The sequence below is a fragment of the Pleurodeles waltl genome, chromosome 1_1 (assembly GCF_031143425.1).
Source record: "Pleurodeles waltl isolate 20211129_DDA chromosome 1_1, aPleWal1.hap1.20221129, whole genome shotgun sequence".
NCBI classification, from domain to species: Eukaryota; Metazoa; Chordata; class Amphibia; order Caudata; family Salamandridae; genus Pleurodeles; species Pleurodeles waltl.
The window spans coordinates 619,699,759-619,720,160 of NC_090436.1; the positions used below are offsets into that span (position 1 = coordinate 619,699,759).

At 44.4% G+C, this 20,402-nt stretch overlaps 1 protein-coding gene across 2 annotated transcripts in view; it reads right to left on the minus strand.

The window, feature by feature from the left end:
* EPB41L4A (erythrocyte membrane protein band 4.1 like 4A) overlaps positions 1–20,402 on the minus strand; it is a 624,815-nt gene that overhangs the window by 577,036 nt on the left and 27,377 nt on the right. The gene's annotated exons all lie outside the window — the stretch shown is intronic.

A 20,402-nucleotide genomic window follows, 5' to 3' on the forward strand; every position in this document is an offset into this window, starting at 1 on the left:
GCTGTAGCCCCATTCCCACCACCTCCACTTCTCAGCCCATATTCCCTTTATCTCAACAGCAGGTCCTGGAGAACGAAACATCAAAAGGGCTCCTCTTTGCTTGTAGTTACTCCGTATGCAAACTGGGACATGGTGCTTAATGCACAGGAATCCAAGGGCTGCTTATCAGCCACAGGCCCTGCAGATGGCAGAAATGAAAAGCAGGAGAAGATAGAACCAGAAGCGGCTTTTTGAATAATTACATTCCTTTAGGAGACTTCTGTTCCTGAAGGGGGTCAGGTGTTCCTCGGGCACTGTGAATATATTCCTTCATTAGGCACGCCTGTTTCCACTCTCCATCGCTGTGACACAACGAAAAGCCCCATTGCATCACACTGCGCCATGTTCTGGGTTTGAAACCTACACAATGCCCACTGTTGCCAATCGGAGTTGAGCTCAGTGCCGGATTAAACCCTGTGGCCGTCTCTAGGCAGTCGAAATTTCGCCCCCGCAAATTATCTCCTAATGCGTTCTTTATTTTACCAACCAACAATTTTAATAAACCTATTCTATTACACAAAAATAAACATTACAAATTATTGTTATTAAACAATTTGTAAAAAAAAAAAAAAAAACTTTACATATTCACTTTCCTCTATTTGTTTGTGGTGAAATCTTTCAGGATATCTTGGAAGTCTACCTTTTGCAAGACATCGCATTCAGTAGCCATAATGGCAAGTGGGTTCAGTCGTTCTTGGGTCACTGAAGATCAATATTATTTTGACCCGTTGTCACGGGGCCCCTAAAAGGATTGGGGTCCATAGGCCGGTACCTACTTTGCCTATTTGGTAATCCAGAACTGGCTGAGCTCTTAGCTCTAGAGGCATTAAATGCAGTGCAGTACTGGACAGCACATGGATGGCACAATGTGCAATAATGCAATAATAATATTCCTCACTGAATAACATAAATAGCTTTTTTGACAGACGTACTCTTCCCATCAGGCTGTCGTGGTTACCCAAGAAGCTTAGACCAGAAAAGAATGGAGCCTCCACCCCTTGAAAAAGCATTCAGTCAGGACGTTTACGCTTGTGCTACCACTCTGCAACCAATGGCACTCTTGCCAAAACTTTCACTGGTTCAAGAGGAAACTGAAAATGACCATTGGGCAACCGTCAACTCTAAGAGCAGGGCCACTGTCAAAGTGACTTCCCATGTGTATAAATCCAGACCAGTGCACAGTGCACATATTCACAAGACACACTGGGAAATACTGTGTACCCAAATCAAAATCACAGCTTTCAGATAAAAAAACTCAACACAACATTGCAGAAATTATAGCTTCATTAGGCCAGTACCTTTCAATAACACACAGACAGCTTTCTTAAGCTGCACTCAATACCATGAGATAGCATAATAAGGTGTCCTCTGTGCACAATATTATGATATTCTACACACAGTAATCAAGCCTGCCGTCCTGCTCAAGGCGTACCCGTTAACAAGACGTCCACACGCATATTTGCTTCTCAAAGATTTCTGTGACCAACCTAAATTGTATCTATCTTTATGTATCCGCTTTTCCAACCATTCCAGTTATTTGACCTGTCAGGCTTAACGACTGTAATGTTGCCAGATCGCTCCGTGCCAGCAGGACACTTTGTTTCCAATTCTGGGCCTTAACTTAATTTTACAAAAGAATGTCATCAGGTTCGTTAGCGCAATTGGTTTTATGGGGGCAAAGACCACTGCTCCCAGAATCCCTTGCTAAGTCCCACCTAAGGCTTGTATCTAGTGCCGGCTTTAGCACTAGTGGTGCCCAGTGCAACAGTCGTTTTTGGCATCCCCTTCCCCACACGACCTCCTGCTCCACGAATTCCCTCACTAGCACCCCCCCAGCAGTGCTCCAGATCTCTCAATAGCCTCTCATTGACATACATTTCATGTTTTTTTACAGTGCAACTCATAGTTTACTCACATTCAGTTCTGTGATCGGCCTGGTACACTTTCTTTGCAGCAGGCACATGAACCCTCTCCGCTAGTATGAGGTGTCAAAGCTGCCACCAGACAACATTCCGACCTCTCACCAGCATGAATATTAATTACCAGAGTTATCTTCGCATAGGTTTGTTGCCTGAAAACTGCTGGACACACAAGGAACTTCACTTGCTTTTAAACTAATCTTATTTTTTAAAACAGCACCCACACCAAAGTCAGCTGCAGGTGCGGATGCCCCAGTCGTACCACCCTAAAGCTGGCCCTGCTTGTATCCTTGCAATCCTACCTAGCTACAGAACTCTCTGGCTTCTTGCAGCGGAGTATTAGCTTCACAAATAACCACTAACTAAACTAAAAAGAAGCACAATTATTTTTTGTCAAAAGTAGTCTTTGATGATGGCATTTTCATTGGACATATACTGTTTGTGCACAATGGTGATTACTGTAGTGAGAACTGGTACTTGGATTATAGAATTTGAAAACCACAATAAAATATATTGTAATTATGCACAGTGTGATGCACATGGGAGCAAAAGAAGCAGCGTAAGGAGACTAAGGTTGGGTGAGTAGAGGAAACAATGATTGATAAGGTAAAGCAGAGCACAGAGCCGTGTCTGAACCTGAAGTGGTATGTGGGCAGGTGGACATCACCTCTTTTTCATCAGTATCACCACATTTCTATAGTTTCTGCCACCACATCCACTTCATCAGATGATTGTGGGGACACAGGTGAGGCACTAAATCCAGTTGAGTTCCTTGAGACCAGTCCATGCTTGGAAAGAGATTGTGTCATATCAAAGCTACATTCTAGAGGGTACACATGGGAGGCCACCACGATGAAGTATACACACCTGAGCCAACCTTCTATCCTTGAACATAGAGGGCCTACAGCACTCTCCTTGCAAAATAAAACAATGGTTGTTTGGAACAAGGTCAGAAATCAGTCGGTCGCAGTGTCTGCACAGCCAGGCAGGACCACGCATACAGTCAACAGTCAAACCGGCTAGAAAAGGCAAAGGGAGAAAACAAAGAAACCAAGGGTGGCAACAAAGTATCAAAAAATGGCAGATATCAAATAAACACACATTGCCTTCCATGAACAAAGCAAAACACATAGGGGTCTGAAATGAATGAAGAAATTATCCAGCACAAGAAAAGCCAACCAAAATGAAAAACGTACAAATATGGAGATAACTGGCATCAAGCATCACTTGTCACTTTGCACTCTCTAATGAGACGCAAAGTTAAAACAAGGTGAAGTGTGTGAATACTGCCTCGGGTAAGCCTCTCTGCAGCCATTATCTGATCCATATGACACAATGTAACCACCCAGCAATCCCGAGCAAGTACCCAATGCGCTGCTAAATAAGCACTGAGTGTGCAAAGGGTGGTGGACTAATGCTAGACATGAACCTTTAAGTACCTTCAGTGCCATCTTTTTGCACCGTTTACGTCCCGTGTGTAAGAATGAAAGCACTGATGTAACATTCCACCAAAGACCAGGTTTGGTCCTGTTTAATCAACAGAATTATTAATACTTCAGTAAATGTGACAAACAACATGTCACCTTTTGTCCTCCATGTGGCCTTCGTGTTCAGTGACTGAGAAAATATGAGACAGCAGGATTACTGAATTACATCTTATACCTTAAATACTTCTACTGCCGGACCGATCTATGGATTCAGTACCTCCACTGCAAAAAAAAACAAAAAAAAACGCCTCTTTCCTTACTCGTGTGTCTCCCACCCACTTGATCCAGTCTTAAAATGCGACCGCTAGCTATAGATCCATGGTGAACATTAATTCTGTCAATACATATTAAACAAGTTTCTGTGACTTTATTTACCCCCCACCCTCTGCTTCCACCCTTGGCCACCCTCTTGGGATTGCTCAGGATGTGCAGCTCTATAGACATAAGCAATTACTAAAGCCCAGACAAAACTGCGGTCTGCCTCATTTCACCAAATGACAAACTGACACCTGCCCACGAAAGGATACAAAACCCAAACTCTTTAGGAACTAGAGCAATGTTAGTAAGTAAAGCTAAGTCCTTGAACATTGTACTCGAAAAGAAACTTTCGTTAATAGATTACATCAACAACATCACGAAACATGCTCAATGGCAATTACACACCATCCACAACTTGAACGATTTGCTCTCAGAACATCTACAAACGAAAGTCCAGTGTTAATTCTTCCCCAGCTTGGACAGTGCTACAGCCTTAATCGCTGAACTGTTTAAATCAAGACTGCTGTCCCAAAAAATGCACTTAACTCTGCAGCGTGGCTAATCACTAACCGAACAATTAGAGTCTATATGACGAGTCCGGCGATCCCTAGAGTGGCTCACCAGTGACAAACACTGCGTACGTAGGCAGGCACGTATTACTTATAAGGCTGTACACCACAGCATCACACACGTTTTACACCAAAACTCCAGAAATTCTAGAAACAAATAAGGATTCTGCTTGAAATTCCAAAATTCAGAGAGCAAATAACTTTGCAACCAGCATCTGGAATAACATTTCATCATACCTGAGCAAGGCCCTTTCATACATTGTGTTCAAGAGAAGGACGAAACAACTAGCCCAGCAAGAAATGACAAAAGGACTCAAAACCTGTGCACATATGTATATATAGAATAGAATATGTGCTGCCTTCCTGTTCAGCCGGCTCTCTGTGACTAGCAGTACCTATGCAACGTAATTTCTATACGTCAATTGCAATTGGCTTCTGTCTTTACCTAAAACGCTTTGACATTGACTTGATGTGGTCCAACTATTAAAAAAAACTCTAATGAAATCTGCTCCTTTCCATGCAGCCCCTTTGACTCCTATTCATCTTCCTTTCATTCTAACTACAAGCCCTGCGGGGAATATCAAAGCTTCTCCTTCGTCACATTCATGGTTATTTCTCGTATACATGTCTACCTCTTACAATGTACTTTCCCTCTGCCACGACCACCCCCTGCACTCAGCCACCCACTAGCCAGAGCCCATACCAGGCTCAGACTCTATTTCCCTCCATCCACGAATTATGAAGTGAGAAAGGCTGCCATTTCCAGCAGGGCAGCTCTAGAAGTCTGTCCCTTATTGAAAGGTGCAGCGCCCAGTACACGCAATGTTTTAAAAGGATACACTGGAAGGGTGGCACAGTGAGTAATACACTTTCTGCTGAAATATGGGGTGATCTCAAGGCCACAAGTTCGACTGCCTGCCTGGTACTCAGCCTACCTTCCTTCCAAGGTTATTAAATGGTGTGCCATTAATTGGGTGATTGCACACAATTTGTTATTTATAGAACCTAGAAATGGCAGAAATGTGCTATATATAAAGAGAATATTGTTATTAGCAGAGTAAGAGCGAACGCCTTCTTCCTCAAACCCTATCATTTGAATATTTTCTTCTCATCTTTATGGACTAATAGCATGTTAGTCAATGAAAACTGTTTTTGTTTCTAGCAGTGAAAGCAGCGTAAATAGCTTTTAAGGTCGAGAATGTCATGTTCCCTCCCCACAATCATGTTCTTTACTGTCATCGTGAACTATTAAAATACGCCAACACTTGTCTTATGTTTTGGCTAAAGACTATTTTTGTATTTACATTTTCTTTGTTAAAATGTCATAACAGTGTTCCATCCAGTCGAACTCTGCCTTTTTTTATGTTTCCTTTGCTTTCAAATTGCAGACACGCTTTGAACTTTCCACAATGAAAACCTAAAGGTAAAATCCTAAAATAAACAGGCAACTGCAGCCACGGATTTTTTTGGTCTATCAATCAGGTTTCATTGCGTACCAATCTGAAATTCTATTCCAGCATCTTCTGCAACAATTTTTCATCACGACCCGCCTAATCATGCGTCCATTTTCTTACGATAATGGCATTACTCCTAGTCCTACTCCCTCGCCTTCCTTTTAAACCAATGAGGCCTCCCGCCTCCCCCCTAGACCCTCCCTTCCCCTTTTAAACCCCCCCCCACCGTTACCTCCTCCTGTACAAAACCCAAGCCCAAGCAGCAACTCGGACAGTCCGTACCGGGAGGGTGGGAGGGAACGGAAAAGGAAGGCGAGGGAGTAGGACTAGGAGTAATGCCATTATCGTAAGAAAATGGACGCATTACCTCCCGTCCCTCCCTCGCCTTCCTTTTAAACCAATGAGACATAGCAAGAAAAACACAGGAGACGGACACTGAGTTGCAAGAACCTTTATTCATATCCTGCCCCAAGGACACCAAAACACCCTACCCCTATTACCTCATAGAGGATAGGACCCGGTGACCTAATACCGACTCCAAACTACCCAAGTCCGATAGCCTATAATGACGCACAAACGTCAAAGGAGAAGCCCAAGTGGTGGCCCTGCAAATTTCCACCACGGAGGTCCCCTGTAGTTCCGCCACTGTAGCCGCCATACCTCTGGTAGACCGACCCTGAATCCCTTGAGGAGGAACTACCCCTTTCAAGGAATAGGCCAACAGAATCAAAGATCTCACCCAACGACTCAAGGAAGCCGTGGAAGGTTTCTCACCTTTACGTGCCGGACCGAAATTCACAAAAAGCGAATCCCCCTTACGAAAAGAAGCCACCACCCGAAGGTACTCCAATAAAGCCCTGCGTACATCCAATGAATGCAAACGGACCTCTTCCCTTGAGGAGGGATCCGGACAAAATGCAGGCAGGATAACCTCCAGACGGGAATGGAATGAAGAATTGACCTTCGGAACAAAGGAAGGAACCGGAACCAGAACTACCCGATCGGGAAAAACCTTACAAAAAGGAAAGGAACAGGCCAATGCCCCCAACTCCCCTAACCGACGAGCCGAAGTAATGGCTACCAAAAAGAACGTCTTCAAAGACAGATGGCGTAAATCACAGTCCCCCAATGGCTCAAATGGGGCCTCGGTCAAAACATCCAAAACCAAAGAAAGATCCCAGGAAGGAAAGGAACGTACTGGGCGAGGAAACAAATTAACCAGACCCTGAAAAAATCTAGGCATCAGGTGCCCTTCATCCTGAAGATTACGCCACGGACCTCTGAATGCCTGAATCGCCGCCCATTGTACCCTCAGAGATGCTACCGACAAACCCAAATGTGCGCCGCCCTGCAGGAACTGCATTACTTCAAAGATAGACGCGCATGTAGGATCTACTTCATGATTCAAACACCAAGAAGAAAAAACCCGCCACTGTCTACCATAGGAAAGTAAAGTGGAACGCCGCCCGGAAGCCAATAATGTAGAACTCAACGCTACAGGTACCCCCAGACCCGTTAAGCCCCTTCGTTCAACTTCCAGGCCGTCAAGTGCAACCTCCTCAACGACACCACTGATAGGCAGGGAAACTCCAGGGGGGATGGACAAAGAGGCAGAGGCCACATCCTCCCTTCTGCCATCAGCCTCAACAACGGGAACCAATTCGCCCGTGGCCAAAGAGGTGCAATCAGGATAACCCTGGAGCCCAGATCCCTCACCCTCAACAGAAAAGCCCTGAGAAGTTGAAACGGAGGGAATGCATACAACAGACCCCTCGGCCAAGGGCATGACATCCCGTCCACCTCCCAGGCCTGGGGACACTGAAACCGGGAGCAGAAGCGATCCAACTTTGCATTTTCCGCGGACGCAAACACATCCAACACTGGAAGCCCCCAAAGCCGCACCAGATGCAGAAACAGAGACTTCCGGAGGGAGAAAAGTTGAGACGAAGGAATCACCCTGCTTAGAAGATCCGCCCGAACATTGACCACCCCCCGAATGTACGTAGCCCTGAGAGAAGGAACCCACTCCTGAGCCCACACAAAAATCTCCCTGGCTAGACTGAACAGCGCCCTTGACCTGGTCCCTCCTTGCCGGTTGACATAAGCTTTGGCCACTAAGTTGTCCGTCCGAATAAGAACCGCCTTCCCCCTCAGGGACCCCTGGAAATGGACCAGAGCCAGAAAGACCGCTCTTAATTCGCGCCAGTTCAATGACCGACTCGCCTCCCGAGGGGACCAAAACCCCTGAACCTGAGCCGACCCTATCCACGCCCCCCAACCGGAGAGGCTGGCATCCGTAGTCACCACCACGGGCCTCAGAGGAGACAAAGAAACCCCTACCCGAAGATGATCTGCATCCAACCACCATTGCAGCTCCCTGCGAATCAATCTGGACCCCGGAACCCTGTCCCTCAGAGACCCGGACCCCGGAGTCCACCTTTTCAAGAACCACGTCATCAAGCACAGGAGATGGAAACGCGCCCAAGGAACCAGAAATATCGCAGATGCCAAATGACCCTGCAGCCGCAACCAAAGAAGAGCTCGTGGCGCAGTCAGTGATACCACCTTCTTGACCAAGGCCTGGAGAACACCCAACCTCTTCTCTGATACCGACACCAAGCCAAGAAGAGTCTGAAACCGAGCCCCCAGAAAAACCAGATCCTGGGATGGAACTAAATCTGATTTCTCCCAATTGATTAAAAACCTGTGGTTTTGCAGGACCCCCAGAACTTGGTCCACCTGGCTCTGCAACAGGACACGTGACTGGGCATTAATTAAAATGTCGTCCAGATATGGATGAATAAACACCCCTTCTGAATGTAGCAAGGCCATCAGGGGGGCCAGCACCTTTGTGAAAATTCGAGGAGAAGATTTCAGACCGAAAGGAAGAACGCAAAACTGGTAGTGTTCTTGATCCACGGCAAACCTCAGGAACCTCTGAGAAGATCTTGCCACAGGCACGTGCAGGTAAGCATCCTGCAGGTCCAGCGACACAAGAAAGTCCCCTTGCCTGACCAATGGAAAGATAGTCTGAATAGACAGCATGCGGAAATGCACCGTCCTGATCCAAGTATTCACCTCCTTCAGATTGAGCACTGGTCGAAAACCCCCTGAAACTTTCTGCACCAGAAACAGGACTGAATAAGTTCCCTGACCCCTTTCTTCCAGTGGAACTCGGGAAATGGCCCCCTTGACCAACAAGTCCCTTACTCCGTCCAATAATGCCCTTCTCCTTGACCCCCCTGAAGGCAGAGGGGTGGGACGCACCCCTGAATCTGGAGGAACTCTCACAAAATCGATGACATAACCTTTGGCCACAATGTCTAGCACCCAATGATCGTTGATACTTTCCTCCCAAGCTGAAAGAAAGTGAATCAACCTTCCCCCAACCGGCCCTATGCCAGGCCCACAATGATTGTCAGGACCCCTTCTTGAAACCACCCCGGTTCGCAGGAGCAGCCTTCTTAGGGGAAAAACGCGGCTGAAAACGCCGTTTCCTAAATGAAAAGGATTTGGTCTCCCTATTCGGAGAAGATCGGGAATGCTTCTTCCATCCTTTACTAGAAGTAGAACCTCCTTTATAAGGCAAGGCATGTTTCCGTTCCTTAAACGCCTTGGAAAGCATGGATGGCAACTGCTCTCCAAACAAGTTACGACCTTCAAACGGCAGTCTCAGCAAGGCCGCCTTCTCCCCTGGGTCAGCCTTCCAGGAACGTAACCAGAGGGACCTACGAGCCCCAATCAAAGCCCCCGATGCCAGCGCCGAAGTACGGACCACATCCGAAGAAACATCCGCCAACAATCTGGCCTGTTGCTCCATAACAGCCAGGAGCTCTGAACATTCGGCACCTTCCTGAACAGCCACCGCCAGCTTATCAAAGTCCTGCACCAATGACTGGGCCGCATAAGCAGAATAAATACCTGCCCTTAGCGCCAAATTCTCCCTGGCAAATGCCCTCTTAAGACCTGAATCCACCTTACGATCCGTGGCATCTGTAGGCACACAATCCTCCGGATTTACTGCCGTTTTGCCAATCAGGGTAGCTAGAATTGAATCCAGGCGGACCGAAGGAGGTAATACCTCCTCACCCTCAAGTAAATACAGTTTCTGCAGGAATCGTGGAACCTGAGCTTTATCCACATCTTTCCATTCACGAAACACCATCTCCTTCACAGGTCCCTGAAAAGGCATGGCAAACTTGGAAGGGGTCTGATATTGAGGAAATAAGTGAGAATCCGAGCTGGAAGGATGAAACACTGGAAAACCCAAATTGTCCCGAACATGTGCCATCACCTCCCACATTTCCTCTCTGGATACATATTTACCCCCAGAAGACGTAGATGGGGCCTCATCACCCTCACTGTCTGACGAGGACTTCCTTGTAGCAGCCGTTGAATGAGAAATCTTAGGATGACCAGTCCTGGTCACCCCTGCTTGAAGAGCCCTGGTAACAGCTACTTCAATCATCTCCTGTACCTCCTCCCTGGACATGAGGGGAGTGCCCCTATCCTGTAACTGTGAGTCCCCATGAGTGGAAACACCAGCAGCACCCTCCTCCTCAGAAGAGGAAGATGAGACAATCCTACGCCTCTTAGCCTGAACCTTCGGCATGACTATCCAATAAACACTGTCTTACATCCCAAATCACTCCCCATATATAGTGACTAGGAGCTGCCCCCTAAAAATAAACCAATCCCCAAAAAGGTCAAATATTCCTGGCCAAACAAAAAAAAACTGCGGGCAGAACGTCCGTCCTACCAGTCGATTCCCGGCATCTCAGCTCAAAAGTCCCCATCCAGCAGCTCCTCGCTGCTCAGCAGCGTGGTAACCCGGAAATACAAGCCCCAGCCACAAAGGGCCGGTCGACCCCGTCGGCCGGCCCTCAATCTGCGTAGTCCTGAGCAGCCCGGCTGCTCGCTTTCCAACGCGATCAGCTGGTGTACTCCTCGTGGAGCTCCGCACCCCGAGGAGCACCGTTAACGAAGACCTCCAGGCCCCGCTGTGCAGGTAAGGGAAAGAAAAAATGTCTAGCGTGGGCTAGACGAAAAAAACAGGAGGAGGTAAGGGTGGGGGGTGGGTTTTAAAAGGGGAAGGGAGGGTCTAGGGGGGAGGCGGGAGGCCTCATTGGTTTAAAAGGAAGGCGAGGGAGGGACGGGAGGTAATGTCACTTATCCACTGCCTGGCCAGACTGATTTCAGTTTCTGTCACTTTAAGGAAGGTCCGCCTCTGTTATCAGCAGAGCTACGGATGCTCACTGCGGACAAACACAGGTATGAGAGTGCTCGAAGAGTCCAATGTATTTCCAAGGAACACAGCTGGGCTGCTCAACATCAGTATTTAGAAAGTGAGTTTAAATGCCTCAAGCTACCACTCACTTCGTCAAATTTATTGAAATCAAGTAAAAGAATACGTTTAAAATACTTTTCATACATTTTTTGAAATTAAGTTATTATGGTCACTTAAAAAAAAGAATGAGATCGAAAATCAAAAATACAAACTTGCAGTCAGGTACAAACCCTAGACACTACTTATGCTGTGTACAAGGCTGTCAGGAAATTTCAAAGACAATACTTTTTCCTTTACAGTTTATGTAAACGGTTTGAATTCCACATTGACTTCTTCTTTGGACGCCTTGGATTACTCTGAATTCGATTATTCTTTATACATTTCCAAGAGTGTACCACTTTGGTCTTCTGTGGCATTTATCCAGGTAGACGTGGACAGGCTTCTTCACCATGTAGGTTCATATTTTTTGTTTACTGTCTTCTATGTAGATTGGCATGAGCATAAACTGTGAATCTCAAACTATCCAATCATTTATACACGTAGCTTTGGAGATCATTTCAATCTTTGACAACATATAGGTCCTTAACTGATATCAGAAGTTTTTCGATCTTTTGCAGCTCAGAGTTTGAGGGCAGTGAACCTAGGACATTTTTGCCACCGCAGAGGCTTTTGTGAACCTTGGCGCCTGAGTCTTCAATGGAGCCACTGACTGCAGTGTCCGAGAGAGCACACACTGCGGATCCATACTGCTCATCTGCATTGAACAGGTACAGGACATTTCTCCGCCAGTGGCTATCCGAAAGGGCAACAAACAGGCTAGAAAAACTTCTAGAAGCACATCTCACTTCTCACACGAATGGCCTCTTGCCAGACACCCCTTATGCAAAGTTGCTAATGTACAGTACAATCTATATGTTCTCGATTGTAACTGTGACCACAGAATATGATTTTCCTGATTTTACTGTTTATTATTTCAAATTCTCAATAAAAAGGCATTAAAAAAAAAAAAAAATTTGAAAGCAACTCTGAAGAACGGAGTTTCACAAAGAAAGATCTCAGGTAGTAGATGAAAATCTGGTAAGACAACACACGGATCCAGAGTAGGCAATCGCTCCAAGAGTAACCCGTCTAATAGAAAGGGGACAGGGCTCAAAGTACCACTCACAAATAACTACCCCATTTGCCTCCCACAATCTACACACTCAACCTTACAAGATTTTAACCAAGCCCAATCCATATGCGCTTGAATTACAAATAACACTACCATGTGACTGAAAAATTATATTTATAATGTTATTTTTCACCAAAATGTAATACATTTTCTAAAATCTATTATCACAATCATGTTAATTAAAATCATTAAAACAAATCATTCACAATTAGTATAGGTCTTCAAATCACACAAAATTGATTGGCTTATCCTGTCCCGCTTTTCGAGGCCTCCTTGGAAGCGCTGTTTTCATTTGCTTCACTTGAACATACCACATAAAATGAAGTGAGCTCAATCCCTAACTCCCACATCAGCAAAGCTTTTCCCCAGGGAAGCCCAACACTTACTCACTGTACCCCTAACTCTATCCACGCTTGGCTTTTCTCATCTTCTCTCCAAGCGATGGTTGCTAATCACTAACAACACTTCCATAGGCATAGGTTCCAAGACACTTGAGCGCTAATTAATGCAAAGACATTTAAAATGTTTTTTATGTCTATTTTAATAATTGTTTACAACTTTTTATATAACAATTCATCTGCTATCACCAAAGTTGTTAATGAGCTTTAATATTTGATTTTTGCTATCAATGTTATTCACCACTCCTGATAAGAAAGATGGCTGCCTCCAATGCATACTAACCCAGCCCTTAACTGATTCTCCTTCTCAGTGTTGTCCTCTGTCTGTCTCTAACGATTCTGCATAATATTACCGCTTCAACTTCAATCCTGAGCTGTAACGTGATGCACACATGTAGTTTCAATGGTTTTCCTCATGTTAGTTGTAGTTTGCTAAGAGCTTGTTTGAATGCTGCATGGCTTTTACCAGACTTGATGAACCACCTGTCCAAAGTGTTGTTGCTTTAGATATTCACATGTCGGTGAGTGGAGACCGTAATATGAAGAGAAATGGGGAACAAGAAAAAGAGAAAGCAGCCTAGGTAAGTACAACTTTTTTGTGGTGCTTTATTGCCTGGCCCGTGAGCTGCATTACTTCACTTGCAGTTTCTGTCTGAGGTGCTTTAGGACCAAACAAGGTAGGCTGAGAAATCTAATAACTTTGCTTGCAAACCGTCTTGTTTTATTTCACACTGTCCCTTTTTGGGGTGTCTTTATCACCTAACTGGTGCACAGCAACAAAGTCCCGCCTTTTCACTCCTCGCACATAAAGGTGTCAAGAACGCTTCTTAAGGAGCTAGTGGCACATGGAAATCGACCGAGAAATCTTGGGATGCTGCTCTTCTGACCCTGCACACTGTGAACATGAGGTGTAAGGATACATGGTAAGTTTGTACTTTGGAACCCTTGTTTACATTCCAGTGTGGTTGTTGGTATTTGTGGCTGCATAGAATATGTGAAAATATGGCCATAATTAGTAAAATTTGGTTACCGAGCATGTAGTGTAGTAGTGTGTACTCTGTAACCTTTTTGTCTATGGTGATCGTTTTCCATGTGTTTTTCCCCTGTAGTGCTCCCACTTTTTTTAAAATACATGTACTTACAACTAATTCTTAATTTATTATCCTTTTATTTATCTTCTTTTCCATTGTGCCTTCTTTCAATATACTGCTTTCTTTTTCTGCAGGTCTGGTGTTGTTTACTTGAGTGCACTCCTCTATGCCAATGTCAATTGCACTGGACAATGGTCAGTGATTTAAATGTGAACGTACTGTCGGGTACTGTGAACCTGCACTTCTTTGTTTTCAGGACCCAAGTACCAGCACTTCTCAACAGAGGTGCAATACTTTTATTTGGAGAGTGCCATCACTTTTCAGAAGCAAGGAAGTATTCTAGGCTAGAGTATCTGCATTTTATAGACTCAAAGCACCGGGTTGAAGTAACGGCATGCCATTGTTCCAGTACATCCTCAATTCATTATTTGTCCAACAACCTGCCCACCCTGCATGCACGTGCTCTTGACAGACCACGTCCTTTAAGCCCACAATCAAAACAAGAGAATCTCAACACCCCTCACTCTCATGACAATCCCCTCTTTAACCCCCAACCCGATGCCTTCCCATGTGCCTTTGCACAGCGAGACTCAATGGTGAGTCTAGCCTGCACTCCAAAAACCTGTGAACCCCTACTCTCCGTCCTGCCCTCCCACAATAACTGTTCCCTGGCTTCATTCTCTCTTTTCACCCCATCTCTCTTTTCTACCCTTCTCCTCTCCCCCTCCACTTCCTTCAATTTTCCCTCTCTACCCTCCTTCTCCTTTCTTCTCATATATATAAACCCTTTGATGCTGCGGTGCTTTGGCCCGTGATTTAGTTTCCGATACCAAGGAAGCGCCAGGCAGAGGATTAAAAGACATTAACATTGACAAAGCCAATAGCTCTTGCATTGCCAAGACCGATTGGCTTTGCTAATGCTTGTTTCCAAATGGTCCCTGCAGTCCTCAGCCTCGTGTAGCTTGCTCTGCACTTGTTTGTGGTGGTACTAGATAATTTTCTACAAAGGTTGCTGCATCAGTCCATGTCATGAGACCTTCCTCTGTATTCATTATTTACATGTATTTGTTTTTGCTCTTGTCCTGTAAAACTACACTTTATTGGTTGTTCAAAGGCTGATAAATCTGTATATTCAGTGGTCTGATATACAACTAATCAGAATCTACTGGTCGTAGTCACCAATTCTCTGCTCCCTGGTCACGCAAATGCATACTAACTGCCTGATAGATAATTGGTCCTGGTCCAGTCTCTGGCCACAAATAAACTTCTCTCTTAATGAGCACCCTGTAAAACCGCCCTATGTGATGTTCGCTGGTTATTTTAAATGTTAAGCCTTCTGAAATACCACAAACCAGGATCCACCTGCAAGCACTCGCCAAACCTCTGATCTAGTAACTGATTACAGTCCTACCCATGACACCATACCATCATCCTCTGCACTCATCCTTCATGCTGATCTATATTTATTTAAATATACATTACAGTTCCCCATGCTGCGTAGACACCAGTGGATTCCGTACTTCACTGCTATTCCCTTTTCACTGCGTAAAATCTATATCCATGCAGGTATCGCTGCAATTTGTACACCTTAATACATATACTGCTACTATACTGACCCCTTGACCCTACCTAAAAAAACAACTGCAAAATTAATACAAGGCTAACCTGGGATTCCTATTGAGATGAGAATTAAATGCAATACATATTGTTTCGACATCAGTTACCAATCTCTCTAGAAACCTGCTCCTCCCCTCAATCAAATTGAGGAATAAAACTGGAAAACAACTAAAACCTCTCAACCCACAACTATTCAAATTCCAGGAATGCACTAGCACAATAGGAGCTCTTTCCTTTAACCAGCTTCTTGGCTTAAACTCTATTGTAAAGCACCAACTCCATGACTAACCTCCCTGCCTCAGCTCCTGACTCTTTCGAGATCTTCCTGTCACCTGTGTTCACATATCCTCAGGATAGTAACGCAATTACAGGCATAGATCAAGCTTCTCACCACACATAGCAACATGTTCTTATCTAAAGCCAATGCATCCCCCATCCTCAAGCCCATGTAAAACAGAACAATGTCCAAAGTAAACCACAGCAAGCTATCCATACTCAAAACTGTATTCATGTCAAGACTACCCACACATGGCACAAAACTCCTTGTGCAAGCACAACTATAAAATGCATTTTTTTTAAATATGAGCTCAGCCCTGCTGACCTCAATACTCCCACAAGGGGGCTGCTCTTCATTATTGGCATTTCGTTTTCTTCTAACTCTTCTAGGACATTTGGCTCCTCCGATACAAGAATCCATCTGCAACAAACCCTCTTTGGCTTGCTTCACCATGGAACCCGACACCAGAAAAATACCAACAATAAATCTAGACAAAACACAGAGAAAAGTTCAAGCTCAAGTTGTACATCAAGCCCAGAAAAAAAACGAAGAAAAATCCAAACACTGAACACTATTTACTAAAGTAAACGAACACAAAAAGTAGATTAACAACATTGTTACCACTACAAGCACTTTCCTCCAAACTTTCTACATTACAACAGTCCTACGGCAGTCTAGAACACCAAACTTACTTTCTATTACAAAGAACGTTGCGTAAATGTTTGCAAAGAAATTACAAAAATCTACAAAGAGCTCAAAAATACATTTTAAACATTAGCTCCCAGTCATATACAGAAAGGGACCACCCCCAAACTGTTGTTCCTTCAGATAACCAGACACACAAGAATTATTCCAAACCTTATCCCTCATCACATAATGATAATTGCCAATTCCTCATCACACAATGATAATTAAATACTAGTGTTGAAGCAGATATGCTAATTAAGAAATTATTAATGGTCTATATGTTATTACTAATGAGAAAGCGCGTAGAGAAATTAATTATAGAAGCTGGTGTACTGCGGTCCCTCTGTGATAGGGGTGACGGTAATGGGAAGTGGAAACTGAGATACCTACATAGTGAGCATAGAAGCCAAAAATGACACCCGCCCACCTCCAGGGGGATACCAATCACCACTGGAAAGGTTGGACGCACAAGGACCACCTATTCGGTTCCCAGTTCCCCTAGTGCTAAAGTGCATTAATAGACACCTGTCATGGGACGCGACACCAGGGACATGGGAACCCTCTTTGATTGAGCCCTGGGGTACCTTCTGTGGTGTTTGGTGCCCTTCGACCCCACCGCCCCACCTGATGAGCGACCTTTCACTCCTCCTCCACCTCACAAGCTATTATATCCTCTACAGGTTCTATTGTAAATGTTTGGATATTATTTCTTCTGTATCAAGATTGTGTTCAGGGTTTCTGCGGTTATTTTACACATAACTCTGTACTGCAAACATTTCTTCTGGCTTCACTATTGCTGTAGTCGATGTGAAATGATGAAACAGATATGAAAAAAGAAGGAAGGCACACAGAACAAAAGGCCCAATTTGTCTTACATCCATAACTAACTTCACTGGGAAGCATGACTATCTAGACCCCTTGGTTGGCAGTAAACAGTTTGGGGAAAATATTTTCAGTAGTGAAATAAATGAGATCCAATGAGGTCTAATATGAGATCCATCTATCAACAACTGACACCGACATTTAAATTGTCAATGCACGAATGCTGCACACATGCTATTTCAATTATCCCCGCTTGATAGAGAGAAAGCATAGAGTGCACAAAACACATAATTTACTAGAGGACTCCAGGGTCTGTGCATCTGTAGACGATCCTCTCTCCACCTCTTCTAGAACACAACAAAGCAGAGGATCTGGGTCTCGCGAATTTCACAGTCCTTCAGTGGGAAAGGCTCTGAATGCTCGGCTTATTTGCTGCTCCCACATTAGGGGATTTTTTCTGTACATGCTTATATCAACAGAGGAATGTGGAAGCTGATTATCACTTTTATTGCACTGGCTTGTCTGAAACCAGCAAAAATAAAGTTCTTCTGGGGACAATTCGTGGCTTCCATCTGCTTTTTATGGTACAGTGCGTAATACTGGGCAGATGCTTGCAAGACGAAATTGACGACTCAAAGATGAAATGGTTAGTTCATCCTGCCATGTATGGACACCAAGGGGAAAATCCAACCGGATAGTGCGCACGTGAAGAGTATTAAAGCTGGTAGCAGCAAGCAACCAAGAGGAAGACTCCAATCTGCTAATGCATGAGGGGCAGTCAGGAGGAAACAAAAGCATGTTGATGTATGCTGATCTGTGTGAGGGGTCATGACAACACAGCCACTGATGATCTAACACAGCGGGCACAGATGCCACCAACTGAGAAAACCCATCAAGAGAACTTAGGATCAGACATTACGTTTGGCCACTGGGTTGCCCTACATTTCAGATAATTTTAAAAACAAGGCAGCCAAAATTATAATAAACATCAACATTGTTCACTTGGCAGCTGCGAAAGATAGTGTTGGGGAAGGACAGAAAGTACAAAAAACTGGACTTTTCAGTGAGTGTTTGTCCTTTTGGTATCCCACATCCTTAAGAACTGAAAAGCACAATACTCTACAGAGCTTTAATGAAATGCAGTAATCTATGCAATAATTACTGTCTTGAATATCTGACTCCCATCCTAGCTTTTAAAATATAATGTGTCTTGAAGATCCCCCTCCCCGCTTGTACAGTTCATTTACTGACCCACACTTACCAGACACCCAAATCGTCAAAAGGTGTGGTACCACTCTTTGAAACAATACCTTGTATTGGAGACTAATCCGTCCCTCACTGCTCATAATTCTGGCAGATAGCGTAATCACTGTATAGAGCGCAGGACCCCTGGTTCCACCACCTGGATCAGCACAATTGACACTTCTTTCAGGGAAGGCATGCAGAGGGTTCTTTTAAATGACCATAAGAAACTCTCCGTTTATCCCTAATTTAATAAAGTACCTTCTCAAAGGAAGCTGCCCATCCTATATAAAAATGTTCAACCTACTAAAATACTCTGGAAATCAAATTTAGTAAACACGCCATTCAAATATCTGCTGCCTTGCTGATGCACATCCACAAACTGCAGTGAAATACTATCTTTCCTGCACATACAAGAACCTTGAGAACTCACAGGATCTCACTGACAAATCTCCACACACAAAGTGAAGAAAATTCTTCGAAAAATAGTTGATCACCTTTCTGCAATAAGACTTACTGAAATTGTGGCACAAAGCCCAACGTGAAGCCTCAACTCAGGCGAGAAATTTCTGGTATATTCTGGTGATGAGAACAAAAGTCAGGACAAGCCCGCTTGAGAAATATCCAAGATCCTGATTGTAACCACAAACAGGAAGGAAGTTGATGATCCTTATCACTGGAGTAAACGTGGTCCTGAAAGAGCAGTGCATTCCAAATACTTAAGACTTGCACACACACAGGCATAGAATGTAAGTTGGAATGGATCAAAAGAACAGAAAATGAGATCTCAATTACCAAATGCGCAACCCCTCCACCACCACCACGTTCACTGGTCCCATATTCACAAACAGAATATCTGACATTGCGCAGGATGGTGGCATACATTTCTCATAAGCCTTCTCCCGATGAAGATTCAAAATCTAGACATTTGGTTGGCTTCTACGTATGAATGCAGCCACATGGACCTCACAAGCTGCAGGAATCTGTGTGGGAGGCATGCAGGTGACCGGAGGCTACACATCTGTAGTAACATTATCGTATTACTAGAGCATGGTGGGGTCACCGAGTCAAATGTGTCCTGAATTCAAAGCAATTCGTTGCACATTAGCACTGGGCACCAATATTCATTGGCTTTTCCTTGGTCACAGCACTTCAAAGGCAGGAATGGGTTTTGTACAGATGGGGCACATACGCAACATATGTACTTGTGCAAATGCTCTGTGTATGTACCCCAAATGATACAAACCATGGCATGTCCAGCAATTACCTGCCATGCCGCAACTCAGTTGACCCTGACCAGGCATGGGGGGGGGGTGCTTGTTGCAGTTCCTGTACTTCTAAAGGAAGTTTGTGACAATTTTTAATCAAAAACTACTGAAAGTCACAGAACTTGTCATATCAAAGGGAACATGAACATCGGCTTCAATGTAGCAATTTTATGCGCGACTGACACGCGAAATGTTCAAGCTCGTGTGAATTAAGACGGCTTGTACCTGAAATGGAACACCCGCGGCACAGAGCAACCTGAAAGATATTTTCACTGTGCTGCAACTTCAGCACATTATCATAATGTCTACAAAAATAGAATTCATTTCCCCAAATATTAAGATGACTTTTTTGTCCAGTGAACGTTCAACGCGGTCGGGCGTGGGGGTTTAAGAATGAGGATCAGTAAACTATCCCCCAGCAGACGTTTCGTCCACAAGTGCTGTTCCAGCAGCGGTCAGTGATTAGGCCAGTGGTCACATCTTCCAAACGCTGCAGCCTTTCATATATCCACTGTACTCTTGTGAGAAGAACTTACACTTTCCCAAGATAAATTAGGGAACATCTCTACCACCTTCGACAAAGCCAGTCACAAGCAAAGTCTTCCTAAAAGGCCAAAGGAATTTTCAACTCACTGCCACATTCGGTCACAGTTTTCTAACAAAACACAAAGGCAACCCTGCTCAACAAGAACCAGGACATTAGAACAATATCAGAAGGAACAACGGTTATTAGAAATGTAGGTGTATACTTGGTAAAATGATAGGCACAAACGCACGATGAAACTGTAGTAGAATGTATGTAGAGGATGTCACATA